This window comes from Marmota monax, unplaced genomic scaffold (assembly GCF_021218885.2).
Source record: "Marmota monax isolate L192 unplaced genomic scaffold, Marmota_monax_Labrador192_F-V1.1 WCK01_AAM20220418_F8-fsc00001, whole genome shotgun sequence".
Classification (NCBI taxonomy): Eukaryota; Metazoa; Chordata; class Mammalia; order Rodentia; family Sciuridae; genus Marmota; species Marmota monax.
Genome location: NW_026693777.1, coordinates 34,723,592 through 34,739,835, shown reverse-complemented (window position 1 = coordinate 34,739,835; position 16,244 = coordinate 34,723,592). Strand labels below are relative to the sequence as shown.

Genomic DNA, 16,244 nt, shown 5'->3' with positions numbered 1-16,244 from the left:
TTATGATGTCTGGTGGCACTCTTTATGAACTGGAGGCAGTATATTCCAGTCTGGGAATATTGATTTTAACCCTTTTATTGGACTGGAGGTCCAAGTTTTACTGGAACTTAATTCAGGAAAATAACCTTAGAAGTCTTATTACACAGTAAAAGTAACCTTACCATTATACCCATATGTCTATGGAAAACCTATGATACTAAAGTTATCTTTCCTGATAAATGCACCACATAAATTTTGACAAATCCTACTAGTAGAATTCCAGTGTAGATCCATAGGATTATGTAGCCTGACCACACTATATACAGCAGAGAACTATAGATGATTTGACAATCATCACCTAGGTATCTATTATGCTCTAGTATCCCTACCATTTGACTATAGATTATCATAGGATCAGAGCTTTCCAACATGATCTGGGTTCTGTGGCCGCAGTATCCATTAGAGAGCATCACAAACAGGCTGTTAAATAGCCAAGGAGACAGAGTGATTGGGTTAGTTGACATCACCTGCTATGATTATAACAGCCATAGTGGCAGAAAGAGAAGATATGTATAATCCCTACTCACCATGACTGATCTTGCTTTTGGCCCAACAAGCATTCAACTGATTACCAGCAAACACCAACCCACACCACCTGTATGGCAGCATTCCTTGAAGAGACTGACAAGCCACCAAAAAATAAGCAAGTTACATTAGCCCATTGCATTTTAGTTGAGACAATCATTTATCTTCACAGGAATCAGGGTATGACTCGCTATGCTTCTCTTTCATGTCCATAGTCTTTTATGTTATAAACAATATCTAAGGTCATATGATAAAAGAGAGTCCTTCTAGTACCACCAAATCAAAGCAGCCTGTTTCCTGAAAAGGAAATGCAACAATTGGTCAGTTATCATGAATGTACTTGTCCTTTCACATTCTATATAACAGAATATACTGAGTTAACAGCACAATAGAATAGTCATTTATAGACAGAGGTAAAAATATCATGTTTTACACAATATCCTATATTGGAATGACATCATCAAGGACTGGGTGTAGACTCAGTCAGTAATAGTTATATATTACTGAATACTCAATAAGAAGATTCTTTTGGCTCTGGGAAAAGCCCAGTTATTATCTCTCTCTATAATCCATTGATGCTTGATCTATTTGTGCCTCTCTCTTATGGCATATAAATTCTACTACTCATGCTTTCTCTAGCAGACATAGTAAATGTTGTACAAAATTCAAATTATTGCTTACAATTAATGTTTTCTATTATATATGTGCATATTTTCACATGCGCACACACACACACACACACACAGGACCTCAACAGAAGAAAAACAGTATTACTCTACTTGAAAGTTAGAGTGCAGGAGTGCAGTAGGGATATGAAAGAGATTCCACAGAGTGGCATGCATGGAGAACTAGTATGGACTTATGAAGAAGGTAATGAAGCACATGGTATCTACCAACCCGTTCTTCTCAGTTAAGATTAACCATGCTGGGAGCCATCTGTAAACTGTGCATGAACCAAATTGGCATAGAAGCCAATGGATAGGAAAGTCTGGTATCTGTGAAGTTTAAGCAGCAATCTTGCTGGTTTGAGACTGCCCACTACATGGGACTGCCTACCCAGCTCTATCAGGTTCAACACAGTACCTGAGATGGGGTGACCTGCTGGAGCCACACAGCCACATAGCCTCTCAGAGATGGGTGTGGCTTTCCAAGATGACAATCAGCCTGTTTGCTGCAAGAGCCTTGCCACATGGAGAAACAAGACTTCTCCGGCTGAAACCTTATCCCTGCCTTTGATGTACTCGCCCTTAAATAAAGAACTGGAGCCATTTTCTGGTTGTTCAGTTCCAGCTCCTATGAGGATCTATCAGGCACTCTGCTTCCTCTTTGATCTAATTTCTGACTGAGTCTTAATATTTATTAATTCTTTCAAACTCTTTTCAGCAGGTGTCTTACACCTTCTGAGCAAGAAACTACCCTGGCTGGGTGCTGGCTGCCCCGCAATAGAACCATAAACCCAGAAGGCCATCACATGGCAAGGAAAGAATAAGCAAGAGTCCCCCAGCAATTCCCACTATTCCCATGGACCAATAAAGAATTTACCATGGACAACATTGTGACCCTTACAACACTGAGCTCAGTTTTGGAATCTACTGCATTAACGCATGAAAGATCCCAGTTCACATGGTGCCACCCCATCCAGTATTCTGCTCATGGTGCCATCCTGAGACCACACTAACCTGAAGAAGTTGCTAAGTAAACCCACCCACCTTTCTCTGCCTCCTATTAAACAGCTGAAGATCTTACCCAAACAACTCACATCTTCAGGAAGCAGCTGGACAGCCTACCATGAATGGATTGAGCTGCTGAGTTTCATGAAGTCTGCACAGTCTTCAGACACAGATGGATACTCCACCTGGTTACACTCATGCAGCTCAGTCATTGCATGGCCATCAGATACTGACAAGTGCCCCATCACCACTGTTGGGACCACTGAACTATGTGTACTTGGACTACCTCATCATACCCACCCCCATTAAAACCTTGAAATCTGAGAACTGCATTGCCTCTATTATTATACCAGTTGTTCCTTGTCTGCTGGGGCCTAAGGAAGTGGACATCACACCACATGAACCTGGAAAATTGTTGAGTGCCCCCTACCCACAACCATCTCATACAACACACAGAGAGGAATCCATTTTGTAGAAGAAATCCACATCTCACCCTAGACCAGATGCTTACTGTTATCACCAACATTAATTACAAAAGGAGAAGCTACATGAAAATCACAGTTCTGTTCACACTTTGAACCAAAGTTTATATTGCTTCCCAATTGACATTATAGAACGCATCACCAGCCTAAAGTGTTTTACTACAAAAGTAACTCTATAATGCCGTAGTCCGGCTGCAGCAAAATAACCGGGGGTGACAAACGACTTGTGCAGATTGATACAGCAGAAGTAGGAGCCATTTATTGCAGGACAGGAGCAGTATTTATACATTCCACACAGCTTATCTAATTAGCATAAACTAGATACATCAGTCAACCAATAAGGAATCTCCACACTTAATGGCTTGCTTTTGTTACTTCTCAAACCACTCCCTCTGGCATTTTGCCAGGCACCATCCAGACTTGTTTATGAACTCTAACATTCCCCTGGCAAAATGCCAGGTGTTATTTTAACTTGTTTACAGACTCTAACATTTCCCCCTTTTGTTTAATTTAAATAATGACCATAGTGGTTTTTACACAAACAGCACAAACAATCTGCTACAAGCAGAAGGGGAGGATACAAAATGTCACAATACCAAGCCAGTTGATGGCTCCATGCAAGAAGCCCTTGGAAAAATTATACCAGCAATGACACCGTTAGCAAAGATACCGAGTTACAATTTGTTGTAGATTACAGTTTGTTGTCTCAGTCCAGGTAAAGTAGTGTCTCAATAGATTAACTCACAGTCCAGGTAAATCACAGTCCAGGTAAGTTCTGCAGGCAGCTAGCTTAAATCACAGTCCAGGTAAGTTCTGCAGGCAGCTAGCTTGATCCAAAGTTTCGTCCGTTTCTCAGCCGAAGTCTCGTCCGGTTTTCAGCAACACTGGAAATTCTTCCACCTTGGTCTTCACTGGCACTGGGACGAAGGCAGGAACTCTGGATGGCTAAACAAAATCCTGTAGCATTCAACTACGAAAACAAACTTCTGAACAATTTAGTACAGTATCTCAAGGTCTTTTTACATTTGAAATAAGCCTTAATAGTGCTCCATCCAGACTTGTTTATGAACTCTAACATTCCCCTGGCAAAATGCCAGGTGTTATTTTGACTTGTATACAGACTCTAACACTATAACATTAGTAAAGGCAAATATCAATATAGATAAACAAGAAGCATGAAAAAGAAAGATAACGTGATACCCGATAATAGTCCAGTTATAGACCCAAAAGCAAAAGGAATCAGTGAATTGCTTAATACTGGAAAATATTCATTTTAAGAAAAATCATTGAAATACAAGAGAATATGGAGAGATAATTCCAAGAAATTAGAAAAATAATTAATGATTTAAAAAAGCTAGTGATCATAAAAAAGAACCCCAAACCCTTGGAGCTAAAGAATAAATAAAATAAAATAAAACAAAAAATAGGATTGGGAACCTTAACAAAAGACTGGGTCAAACAGAATAAAGAATTTGTAAGCTTAAAGAGAGGAGTTTTTTTTTTAAATAATCTAGTTAGATTAAAAAAAACCTCGGAGAAAAAAATTAATTAGAAGAAAGAAAAAGAGAACTAAAAAAACTTGGAAGATTTTTGAGATATGAAACATGATATACAAACAACTGAATTATGGAGATTCTAAAAAAAGGAAGAGAAGAAATGAAGTGAAAAATTATTTAATAAAATTATACCTAAAAAATTCCCTAATTTTGGAAAAGATAGAAATATCCATATCAAAAGAACTTAATGGATCCAGAATATATTTGACCAAAGTGGTCAACTGCAAGGCTTAGTATACTCAAACTGTCAAAAATAAAAAGCAAAGGCAGAAATCTAAAAATAGAGAAAGTTTCCAGTGATCTTTAATGGAATCTTCATTAGACTAAGATGAAATTTCTCTGTGGAAACTTTATAGGTCAGGAGAAAATGGTGTGGTATATTAAAAAATCTGAAAGAAGTAACTGAAACCAAAAATATTATACCCAACAAAGCTAACCTTCTGACATCAAGGAGAAATAAATTCTTTCTCACACATGCAGAACTGGAGAGGATTCACCACCAGACTATCCTTACACCAAACTTAAGAACATCCTATGCTGTTTATAAGAAATAATTCACCAGTAAAGACGTACATAAACTGAAACAAAGGGATGTGAGGGATTTTATTTCCATGCAAATAAAAATAAAACATTAGCAGGAATAACTACACCTACATCAAACAATACAGATTTGAAATCAAAAAATGTCAAAATAGAATGTCTATATAATGATAAGGAATCAATACAAAAAAGAAATTTTATATATATATATAAACACACACACATATCTCCAATAATGGAATACCCAATTTTATGAAGAAAAGATTTTTAGATCTAAGGAGAAAAGATTATTATATCTAAGAAGACAGATATGTTTCAACACAGTTAATGACCATACATTCATCAATGAAAAGATTGTTCAGGAAAAAAAAAATCAACAAAGGAACATTGTAGATAAACTATATGGTAGATCAAGTGGACCTAAGGTATATTTGCAGAATATTTCACCAATAGCTGCAGAATATATATTCGGATCAGCAACTAGGACTTTCTCCAGCATGGTCAATATGTTAGGTCACAAAACTAATCTTAATAAATTAAAAAATCTTGAAATCATATCATATATCTTCTCTAACCACAATGGAATCTGTCCAAATAGCTAGATATCAACAACACATAATTTTCAAATAGTACAAATACATGAAAATTAAGTGACTTGCTCTTGAATGAACAATGACACATGAAAATATTTTTAAAAATTAAGTATTTCCTAAAAAATCTAAATAAAAGGAAGCACAGCATATCAAAACACAAGATAATGCAAATGCAGTACTAAGAAAAACTTTCAAAACAATAAGCATATATGTCAAAAAGGTAAAGTGTTCAAGTAAACAATCTAATGTTGAAAAGAAAAAAAAAGCCCAAAATTCATAAAAAGAAAATAAATTAACAAAGATCAGAGGAGAGACATATGAGAGACCAAAAAGAATACAAAAGTTATCAAAGTGGAGAGCTCCTTTTATAATACATTTTAAAAAGCACAATTTTTAGCTAGATGAATCAAGATAAAAAAGAGATCACCTAAAAATAAAGATACTAAAACAAATGCAAATAAGCACAAAGGAGAATTATGGACTGCTATGAATAGGTATTTGTCAATAAATTTAAAAATCCAGAAGAAATGTATGAATTTTTACATACATATAACATAGTGATATTGAACTGAAAAGACATAGAAAATGAACAAATCCAATAATCATAGTGATATAGAAATGTAAAAAAAAAAAAAGCCAAGATTGAATTAGTAATAGGATTAAAACAAGCAAACTCCTAAGACTGGATGGTTTCACTGCTGAATTATACAAAATCTTAAAGAAGAGCTGATATCAACTATCTCAAACTGTAAGACAAAAGTAGAAAAAGAAGGAACTCTTTTGAGCTAATTCTATGAAACTAGTCTCCCTTGATAGCAATACTAAGAAAAAAAATATAACAAAAAGGACACTTAGAACAATATCCGTAATGAACACAGATTCAAAAATTTTCAAGAAAATTCCAGTAAACACAATCCAACAGCACATCTGAATCCATGATGAATTGTATGTTTCTTGATTATTCATGGTAGAACACACAAAATTCTGTAAATGTATCATTAGACTTAAGGCAAAAGCCATATGAGTATCTCATACATGCAGAAAAGCATTTGGTAAAATTCAATATGATAAAAATAAACCCTCAAAATATTATATCTACATAGAATATGTCTCAGCACAATAAAGGCTATATTACAAACCCATAATAGCCAATATCATGCTGATTGAAAAAAACACTGAAAACATTTTTTTCTAACATCAGGAAAGAGAAAACGGTAGAATGATGGTTCCAGAGGCTGGGGAGAGTAGGGTTAAGAGGAATGGGAAAAGGTTGATAAGGGGTAGTATATTATAGTGAGATAGAAGCAAGATGTTTTGTTGTGCTCTTGAACCATAGTATGACTCTAGATAACAAAAATGTACTCTACATTTCAAAAAGCTGGAAGAAATTATTTTGAAAGTTTTACTATGAAGAAATGACAAATAAGAATATAGGGAAAAAACAAATACCAAATGTTTTGTCTGATATAAGGTGACTGACCCATAATGGGGTAGGGAGGGGGAGCATGGGAGGAATAAATGAACTCTAGATAGGGCAGAGGGGTTGGAAGGGGAAGGGAGGGGGCAGGGGGCTAGCAATGATGGTTGAATGTGATAGACATCATTATGTATGAAGACATGAATTAGTGTGAACATACTTTATACATAGAGATATAAAAATTATGCTCTATATGTGTAATAAGAATTGCAATGCATTCTGATGTCATGTATTTAAAAAATAAAATCAATTTAAATATTTTTAAAAATATATAGATACCTTTACTGTGAGTTAAAAATAACACAATGTATACACGTATCAAACAATCCCATGGTACACTCTTAATGTATACTATCTGCAAGTTTTTCTATATCAGATAAAAATAAATTTAATTAAAAATCTCATTAGTGAAAAGTGATAAAAATTAATAAAATAAGTAGAAAAATACATAAAGAAATAGACAAATGTCACTAAATCACAGTTAACGAGTATGTGAAATATGTAATTGAAAGTTCTTTTGGTAATGAATTGTAGTTTCTTTTGATGCATGTTAAGCCACATATGTCTTACATAATCTGCAAGGAACATTCACTTATCAACAAGAAAATATCTTTACTTAACCCTCATTTAAAGAATTTTTAAAAATCTCTTGAACATACGTATCTGAGTATTATCTTCTTTCAGCAACCTAAAGATGTCACCCCATCTCTGGCTTTCATGTTCCTGTTGTGGATAAAGGAGTCAATCTTGCTGTGGCTTCTTTGTGTTTCCTCATCTAAGTTTTTCCTGCGATTTTTTCTTTATTTTTGATTTTTATGTGTCTTACATTAATATGTCTGGATCTGCAGAGATAATTTTTGTTGTTACAGTGATTAATATACTACAAGTACCTTACAGTAAGTAGACATCAAGGAACTGCAAAAGAATTTACAGATCACATGAAATTGTGTGGCCCTAAATGAGAATAGAGTCAAACTGACAAACTCTGCCTTACTCTAAACAGAGAGGTTTGGTGGTTTAAAGCTGCTATTTAGCCTTCATAAGATTTAGTCTACATTGGATTTATCTATTAAGTTCCAGGATTTTAAAAAAGACCATGACATATTCTAAAGACTTCTAATTTACTTATACAAGATTTATATTGAGAAATGAGGGGAGTGGGCAGAGATTACAGAATACAAAATTTCCATTTTTTGCCATGATATCTAGTAGTGCTAGGATACCTCTGGATTATTTTCATGATCTTAAGCTATGGTTGAAGAATACTAGAGACTGCAGTTAAATGATTTCTGCGTTAACCACATCCATAATTGCTATGAGAATAGTAATTTATGATGACAGTAGTTTCTTAGATAGTTCTCTGATAAATTTAATAGATTTACTTGTCTTTATACACTTGAATGCAACTCAAGAAACCTAGAATCTTACCTGTCTCATCAATGTGCCTAGAATAATGTAAGAAAATTGGATGTGCATAATATAGTTTTTGCTAAATGATAGATTCAGCACATGAATGAGGACATGATTTAATTGATTCAAACTGCGTTTTCTTCTTTTTGTTTTGCTTATTATATTATTCAGCAAACCACATACTGACTTAACAACTTTATCATGGAAGCCTTTACTTCCTGCTTGCCAAGTGTATAAATTACAGGGTTCAGCAAAGGAAAGATGACAGTTCAGAAGAGAGAAACCCCTTTGTCAGCTGGGAAGGCCCTGAAGGGGGGGTGTAGATAAAAATGGGGAAAACATGAGGAACACAATGATAATGTGGGTGGTGCAAGTGGAGATAGCCTTGCTCTTCCCTTCTGAGGAGTGTCCCTTTACTCTGCAGAGGATGACAGCATAGGAAGCCAGAAGGCCCAGGAAGCACAGCAGGGTGAGCAGGCCACTATTGGAGACCATCAGGAGCTCCACCACAAAGGTGTCAGTGCAGGCCAGCTTGATGACCTGTAGCACATCACAGAAGAAGTTGTCCAGCTGGTTTGGGCCACAGAAGGGCAAGTGCAGAATAAGGGCCACTTGCACAATGGAGTGGGCAAAGGCCCCAAGCCACAGAGCCAACAGCAATGCATAGCAGACCCTGGGGCTCATGACTGTTGCATAGTGTAGAGGCTGACATATGGCAATGTAGGGGTCAAAGGCCATGACCACAAGGAGGAACATCTCTCCTGCTCCAAGGAAGTGCAAGAAAAACAGCTGGGTGATGCAGCCTCTGTAGGAGATCACCTTCTTCTCAGAGAAGAAGTCCACCAGCATCCTGGGAGACACAATGAAGGAGTAGGAGGCATCCAGGAAGGCCAAGTTGCCCAGTAAGAAGTAGAGGGGGGCTGTAAGTCCAGGATCTGATTTTATGGTCAAAATGATAAGAAAATTTCCAGGGAGAATTACAATGTAGAAAAGTGAGACTAGCACAAAGACCAGGAGCTCAGCATCTTGAGATTGGGTCAAACCAAGGAGGATAAATTCTGTCACCACTGTGCTGTTCCCTCTCTCCATCACTTCTCATTCTGCAGAATAAAAGCAAAACTAAATGATACAGTCACAAAAGATTACATTTTACCACACTTCCACAGCTCTGGACAATCATTATTCTACTTTCTGCCCCTAAGTTTTAGTTATTATGGACATTGGATACAAACGGATTTATGTCTTTTGGACTTTCAAGGAGCCTGACATTTTCATGATTCATACATGTTTTAGTATACATCAGTATCTGATTATTTTTATGCCAAATAACACCCTTTGATAGATACATCACATTTTATTTATTCATTCACCAGGTAATAAGTATTTTGTGCTGGTTTTACTTCTGAGCATTTATGATTAAAGTTGCTATTATTCACCGGCAATTTTGAGTGTGAGCATTGAATTTCATTTGGGGGAGGAATATATAATTGGAAATTCTAGGTAACAGATATTGTAGTATGTTTATGAAACAGTCCTCAAAGACTCTTGTGTTGAAAGCTTGGTCACCAATGCCAAGCTGTTAAAAGGAGGGTTTTTAAGGAAGGTGATTGGATCTTGATGGCATTTTGGTTGGGTGGTAATGTACTTTAAAAAATGATAAGGTTGATTAAAGGGAAAAAAAGAATTAACATGCCAAGACATGGTCACTCGCCTCAAGGATATTATATATTAGGTTTCTAGGCCAATGGTAAATAATAATTGAAATAATATATATTTAGTCCTTATGATTGAAAAACTGAAAAGATAACAGAATAATTTTTTTTTGAGAGAGAGAGAGAATTTTTTAATATTTATTTTTTAGTTCTCGGTGGACACAACATCTTTGTATGTGGTGCTGAGGATCGAACCCGGGCCGCACACTTGCCAGACGAGCGCGCTACCGCTTGAGCCACATCCCCAGCCCATAACAGAATAATTTTTATTTATTAATTTTAAATTTATTATTTAATTTTATTTCACTTGAGCTAATGAAACCCAAACCATGGTAAAGTCTAATGTTATAATTGTTATTCAATTTTGTTTCTTCTTTCTTTATTTTTCTCTGTTCTGTTTTCCCTGTTAGAATATTGCTACAAAAATAATAATGAAGTTACATTTTCACAAAGAGTAAAATGAAAGAATGGCAGGGAAATGTTAAAATACCAGATAAAGTATTTTAATGGAATTAAGACAATACTCAAGACACATTCATTAAAATTATTCATTAGGATGAACACATGAGTGTTCATATTTAGGTTCTTCTCCCATCATTAATGGAATAAGAAGAATGACCAGCTGATTTCCCCATAATGAAGAATCATTCTTGTTTGGGTTTTAAGGAAATAATTCACAACATTAAGCTGTGTGGTGTGCAAATGTAAAAAAAGAAAAATCCGTGAATTGTCTTAAATGTATACTTGTGTCTAGAGAATGGAACAATTTGTAGTTCTTCACTAAATTATCTGATTTTCAAACTATACTATAAGGTCAGTGTATTTTCAATTTGAAGTACATGCAATGAGTTTCTAGCAAAAGTCTTTTCCTTCGAACACAGGTAATAGCTCCTGAATCTCTCAGAACCTTTTCATCTCTTTATTTCTTAGTGTATAAATGGCTGGATTGAAAAGAGTTATAAAAACAGAATAAAACACAGCAAGAAATTTACTCAACCTGGTGATGTTGAGGGGCCACACATAGATGAACATACAAGGCACAAAAAAGATCACCACCACTGTGACACATGGGTATTGCAGGTGTACAGGGCCTTAGATGCACCAATTTTAGATCTCTGGCAAACACTGAAAAGAATATACATTTAGGACACCAGCAAGAGGAAAAAACAGTTACAGCCTCAGTCACACATTTAACATTCATTGATATTCCCAAGTCAGGAGAATCCATGCAGGCCAACTAGATCACCAGTGGCATATCACAGAAGAAGCTACCTATTTCCCTGGGCCACAGAAAGGCTACACAATCACAGCCAGGTACTCACGGCATGCACAAAGTCAGTAGTCTAGGAAAAAAACACTATTCCAGTGCACCTTTGCAGGTTCATATTGGTGGAGCAGTGGAGTGGTTTACAGATGGCCACATAGCAGTCATAGGCCATGGACACCAGGAGCACCATCTCAAAGGCTGCAGTGAAATGGGCGAAGAAGATTTGACACATGCAACCTGCAAAGGAAATGTTCTTCTTCTCCCTGAGAAAGTTGGTGGTTATCTTAGGAGTGGTGATTGAGGACAGCCAAATATCAACAAAGAACAGTTTGGCCAAAAAGAAGTACATGGGGGGATGGAGATGAGGGTCAGTGATGATTAAGGTCACAGTTACAATATTTCCAGATACAGTGATCAGGTAAAGTAATAAAAATATCATGAAGAGTAGGACCTGCATACTCCATGAGTGGCCAAGTCCCACAAGTATGAATTATGACATTGTGGACTATTTTCCTTCATCCATTTTATTCAGTGTGTTCCCTGAAATAACCTAGAGAAAGTAGATTAGCAGTTAGTGGGAGGAGAAGGAGACTTAATTTTGAAAATTTGATATTCACATTGAAATTCTGTTCTATTCTAACACATTCTAATAGAAATTCTATTCTAACATTAAAAGGCAGATTACAAGGAGAAATCTTGGTTAATCATGAATGCCATTATGTTCCCAAAAGAAGCTAACTGACTTTACTGGACATTAGATAGAATTGTAATGCAAATGGTTTGCTGAGCAAGTGCTCTGATAAGAAAGGAGTGAGGACAACAGAGAAGTAAGGTGAAAGGTTAAATAAATGATTATGGTTTCACCTGGAATATAGGTTACATGCACTAGTAAGTGAAAAAATATCTGAGTGTGAAACTCCTGATCATTCCATTTTATAACAAAAATTAAATAATGTACTTCATATGATGGTGACTGATACTGCAGTGACAGGATCCTATCATTTCTTGGTCCTATATATAATGATTCCTTCAAGTCTTGTTGGAACATCTTGTTAAGATATCATAAGATTAAAGTTTTAATTTATCCCTGTAAAATAAAAATTGAGCCAACCTTTTAATACATTTGCTATGATGCATGCAAAACCAGGAACATAATTTATCATCAATTTCAACATATAAGAGAATGTATTTAATAAACAGATTCGTAAGTAATAATAATCAATGTACAGTCACATAGACGTGGATTAACCAAAGTGTATACCAGTTCAAACTTAGATTAAAATACAGCGAGCTCTGAAAGTTTCATATAACAAAGTTATATGAAAACATTTGCCTTAAAATTTTTCATTAGATGCTGTAAAATACATAGAGTTTGAAATATTTGTCTTTTGACTATGAAAGATAAAATCAGTCTCTTTACACACACAGATACATATTATTTGTAAGATTAGAATAAATTACATCAATGTGTAAGTAAAATGTATCTTCAAATAGTTAGTGCTGAGTGAATGTGAAGTTAAACCTTAAGTAGTGAACATCTGTTATTCACCTTTAATTATAAAGATGTTGCTAAGAGCATCTCTGAGGCACTGCAAATTAAAGTTGTGTACATTGTTGTTAAGACCATAGAAATTTTACTAGGAACAGAATAGGAGGAGAAAATCTGTGGATTCTCAAATTGTCAGAAGCTAATGAAGCCATTCTCATCTCTAGGCATAGGGGCCATCCTTACAATAAAGGCATGAAAATACTTTAAGAATTTTCCTAAAGAAAATCAAATAAATGAGATGATTACTAAACACACAGTTTTCTCTTAGAGCAGATTCTGTCTTCTTCTGAAGTGTGCTTGTGACAGTGTCTGTGGATGTGCTCTCCCTGAGCATGACCTGTATTCACCACCTGAAGCCATCCCCAAATTTTTCTACTTTATGCTCAGAAAACACACATGGAAACAGTTACCTGGAAAACTCTTGGGATCTTCTTTCTAAGAGTGATACCAAGTGTTGCATATACTCTTGAAGTCGGACAAATAAAAATTCATGCAAATCAGCCCAATGTTAAAAATTATTGAAGTTTTAAATGTTATTCATTGGATCAATAAGTACTTAGGAGATATCACTGTGATCTTGATCTATAACTCTATAGACATAATCATATTTAAACAAAAAATTTATTTCCAATTGCCAGAAAGGTCATATGTGATACATGACCACAAACAAAGTGATACAGTGCTCTAACACATATCAAGATTGTCTGAATCAATAGGGAATCTTGGTCAAATGACTAGATCTGAGTCAGTTTATTCTATGATTACATGAGATACTGACTGGTGTGTATTTTATGCCAAATTGCTAAAACATTTTTAGGGTATTTTTTTAAAGGACATTGATGCAATTTTAAAGTAAATTTATTTTGACCTGCTAGGTTTGAAAATAACTTTATTGTAGTAGATTAACATATAATAAATTGCTCATTTTAAAAATGTACAATTTTATGAGTGTGGATACATGGATACAGCCATGAAATGGTCACCACAATCTAGATAGTCACATGTGCCTCTACCCTCAGAGCTCCTTTATCCCTCAGAATCTCTTTACAGTCCTTGTACACATTCTCTCTCCACAGACAACCACCAACCTCCACTCATATGCTAACTTTGCATATGCCAGAGCTTCATGCGAATAAAGTGAAGTAGCATGTACTCATTTAAAAATCTGACTTATTTTACTCATCATAATGGTTTTTGATATTCAACATGTTGTTTATATCAATAGAGCATTCCTCTTCATTGCTGGGTAATATTCTATTGTAATTTGTTACCCATTTATATCCTGAAGGAACTTTGTATTGTTTCTGCTTTATTAGCTATTCCAAATAACCTTTGAACATTTGTGTACAAATATGAGTGACAGTTGAAAAGTTATTGAGACTTTTTTAATGGCCCAGAAATTGTCTAATTTAAAAATTTTTAAACATTTTAAAAAGGCGTATTCCCATATTTTGTTCAAGGTATTCTGAAAATATCAATTATATCTAATTAATCCCTGGTGAATTATTGTCTGCTTCTCTAAGTTATTGAGAATGAGATTTGAACATTTTTAAATCATGGTATTTTGAGTGTGCCTCTTTCTCCTTGTACTTTTCTTAGTTTTTTCACATATTGTAATGATCTATAATTAGAGACAAACATAATTGAAATTATTGTTTCATTCTAATTAATTGACCACTTTCTTTATGTGAGATGATTGTCATTTTATATTATTAACTTTGTTGTACACTATAATATTCATGTTATTAAAATATATATTGATATTTTCTTTTGATTTGTATTAACATTGCATATATTTTTATCCTCCAAATTTTATTTTGTTTTTATTAAAGAGACTGTATTTTTCCCATTGTATGTCGTTGGCAACTTTCTTATTTTTTTGGGGGGTGGGGTCATTACATTATTTTATTCTAATATATGCTTGACATTTTCCATAAAAAGAAAGTTCCAAAAATTAAAGGTTAAATTGTGTTTTATCACAAATCTATGCAATCTGAAAGACAAGGCCACTAGAAATAACTGTGGTGCAACGTGTTTGGTATGTAATATATTTTCACTGATACTGAACATTGAGAGAACTTAAATAAACTTGTTAGCAACTTTTTTTCTTTCTTTCTCTCTTTCTTTCTTTCTTTCTTTTTAAAGAGAGAGAGGAAGAGAACGAGAGAATTTTTTAATATTTATTTTTTAGTTTTCGGTGGACACAACATCTTTATTTTTATATTGTGCTGAGGATGGAACCCAGCGCCCTGAACATGCCAGGAGAGTGCGCTACCGATTGAGCCAAATCCCCAGCCCATTGTTAGCAACTTTCTTGAAAACAAATTGATCAAAAAGGCACAGAATTCTTTCTGTACTCACTATTGTGTCCCATTGAGGTGAATATATTTTTATGTCAAAACCCATGTTTTTTACTACTACACATTCATAGCAGATTTTACTACTACACATTCATGAATTGATAGATTGCTTTGCAAAACATGGACATTTTAGCAAGATTGATGCCTAAAATTCATAAATGTTTGGTATCTTTCCATCTGTTATGTTCAATTATTTTCAAAAAAGATCTTAAATCTTTATTTGTAAGTATTTCATTTTCTGCATCTATTAATAATGAGGTAGTTTGAGGATTACCTTATATATTCTAAAGGTAGTAAGTAGAAATACAACTAGATTTGGTATATTGATTATTTATCCCACAACTTTAATAGATTTGTTTACTACAATTCTTTTCTGCTGAAGTCTGTAGGAGATAGATGTGCTCTCTCTGTCTCTCTCTCTCCCTTTCTCTCTCTCTCTCTCTCTCTCTCTAATATTTTTTGCTATAAACTTCTTAGACCTATATTTGCTGCTTCCCTTTAGTTTTGGTGTGATATGTGTTCATTTCATTTGTTCACATGTTTTTAAATTTTCATTTGGATTTCTTCTTTGTCCCATTGTTTGTTTAGAATTGTGGTATTTACTTTTCATACTTTTGTAAATTATCTTAAAATTCTTAGCTATTGACTCCTGATTTCATACCAATGTGCTCAGCATAGACACCTGAAATGATTTGAAGGTAAAATTTTACAGGACTTGATTTGTGGTCTATATCTGGTCTATCCTGGAGAATGTGCTACCTGCCCTTGAGAGAATGTGTGCTCTGTTGCTGTTGGACGCTGTTGGATTGTGTGCTTTTTAGGTCCATTTGCTGTCATTGTAGACTAAGGCAGATATTTCTTTATAGATTTTTGTGTCTGCATGATATGTACGTTGTTGAAATTGTAGTACTGAAGTCCTTAATCATCACTGTATAACATTCTATCTCTCTTTGCAAAATATTTCCCTCAATGTTAGTACACATATATTAAAAAGTGTTAGGGTTTCATGACTTAATCATTTTGCAATTATATAATCACCTCCTGTGTTTCTTTGTACTTTGTGT

The 16,244-nt window shown here is 34.7% G+C and overlaps 2 pseudogenes; both read right to left on the bottom strand.

Moving 5' to 3' along the window:
• Positions 1-8,459: 8,459 nt before the first annotated feature.
• LOC124104788 (olfactory receptor 4N5-like) lies at positions 8,460-9,381 on the bottom strand (annotated as a pseudogene).
• Positions 9,382-10,810: 1,429 nt separating this feature from the next.
• On the bottom strand, positions 10,811-11,797 carry LOC124104035 (olfactory receptor 4K3-like; annotated as a pseudogene).
• Between the last annotated feature and the right edge of the window lie 4,447 nt (positions 11,798-16,244).